The sequence below is a fragment of the Eucyclogobius newberryi genome, unplaced genomic scaffold, assembly GCF_026437365.1.
Source record: "Eucyclogobius newberryi isolate DKJ021-1_F unplaced genomic scaffold, fEucNew1.0.hap1 SCAF_16, whole genome shotgun sequence".
NCBI lineage: Eukaryota > Metazoa > Chordata > Actinopteri > Gobiiformes > Gobiidae > Eucyclogobius > Eucyclogobius newberryi.
Window position 1 is genome coordinate 7,616,198 of NW_027315790.1, and position 1,851 is coordinate 7,618,048.

At 39.3% G+C, this 1,851-nt stretch overlaps 1 pseudogene; it reads right to left on the bottom strand.

Annotated features, from left to right (window-relative positions):
• Window positions 1–917: 917 nt before the first annotated feature.
• Window positions 918–1,484, bottom strand: LOC140361630 (AP-2 complex subunit sigma pseudogene; annotated as a pseudogene).
• Window positions 1,485–1,851: the final 367 nt, after the last annotated feature.

Consider the following 1,851-nt stretch of genomic DNA (forward strand, 5'->3'; position numbering starts at 1 on the left):
GCCACGGTCAGACACATATAAAAAACACGACCAGAGAGAGAGAGCAGACATAAAATAAAAGGCTGCAGACATCAAACAAATAAATGAAAAAAATACATGAAAAAATTAAATCATGGCCTAGAAAATCCTAAAAGAAACATGTCCCATTTCGTCTCAAATATTTCCATTTTAAATTTGAGTACAAATGTAATTTTTTTTCTATTTTACATATGTCTATTATAATGTTAGTCTAGTCCTTGATTGTCAGTGCATTCTAAGTCTGCATTTTTTGTGAGGACCTTTTTCGCTGCAGCCAGGAGGATGCTCCAGAGATAGCTGCTGGTTGTGTACATAGCAGGAGTCCTGAGGCCCAAATACAGAGTTCTGAAATCCATTGTCTGTAAGGCTTTGTTAATCTCAGTCCAATACTTGTGAACAGCAGGACAATCCCAAAAACACGATAGTGGCTGCCACATCCTCTGTCATGTCAATGTGCCTCACAGGGAAATGCAGGGGTTGAAAAGAAACAAACAGTCTAAGTCTAGTCTAATCTACTGAAGACAAAATGCATGGATAAGTCTCTCCAAGTCTGGTTTGGACACTATACTTTTGATTTTGGCAAAGTTTTTTAGATGTTATTGATTTGACGTGGCTGTTAAAATTTGAAGTTCATTATTACCTCCAGATTTCTAACTTGATTTGTAGGTTTTAGAGCGAAACTCTGGAGGTGACTGCTAACACTTTCTCTTTGTTTCTGTGGGCCAAAGACGATGATTTCAGCTATAGTTGCTTACTTAAATAACACAAGATGAATTGGAAGATTATAGAGTAATAGTGTCTTTCTAGTGTTACACTACAACCCCCTTTTAGTTGGCACCTTTTCAGTTGGCTGCCAACCGCCAATAAAAGTAACACAACAACAATAACATGACAAAATCTCACAATTAAATGCATTTCGACAGCTGGGATCACAAAGCGTAATTCCCAGTGGAGGAGTTGGGTAGATGATTGGGCAAGTACTGAAGGATGATTTTACTCAAGTGACTGCAACACGAGGAGCTGCTTGAGCACCTTCCTGTGGCTCGTCTCCATGATTTCTCCAGCTAGGAACATCTCATCCACCACTGTGTAGACCTTGTAAAAGTTGAAGACAAGGTCCAATTCACACACGTTGTCAAAGTATTCATTTAGCACCTCGACAAAGTTGTGGATTCCTTCGAGGTATGCCAAGTTGTTATCAGTCACATCCACACAAATGCAGAAGTAGAGCAAAGCATAGCGTTGGTAAATTATCTTAAAGTTTCTGAACTCCACAAAGTTGGTTTGGCTTGCATCCCTCACGGTCACCACAGCATGGACCTCCTCTATTAATTTCTGTTTTTCATCATCGTCAAACTGCATGTACCACCTGGCCAGCCTCGTTTTGCCAGCTCGATTTTGAATCAAAATGAAACGGATCATATTTGCTATCTTATTGTACCCCAGACTCGGTAGAAGTTGTGTTTCAATAAATATACATTAACCATTAAAAAGCCAATCGCTCGTCCGCTATCTTTTTCCAGCTACCAGGAAGTGCCACCCTAGGAATTATTTTAAAGTCTTTTACATAGAGAATGAGGGAACAGTCTCAAGAGTTTCTGAGTTCAACTTCTTTTTCTTTGGCGTCTCTTCTTCTTCTTCTGCTTCTTCTTCTTCTGCTTCTTCTTCTTCTGTGTTTTATGGCGGTTGGTATCCAAGTGTTAGATTTTATTCTTCTTCTGTAGTTTTTGTGGTGTTCAGCCAACTGAAAATGTGCATTTGCCGCCGTATGTCTTTAAAGTATGTATTTTACGTTCATCTTCTTCTTCTTTGCTGCTTTATGGCGGTTGGTAT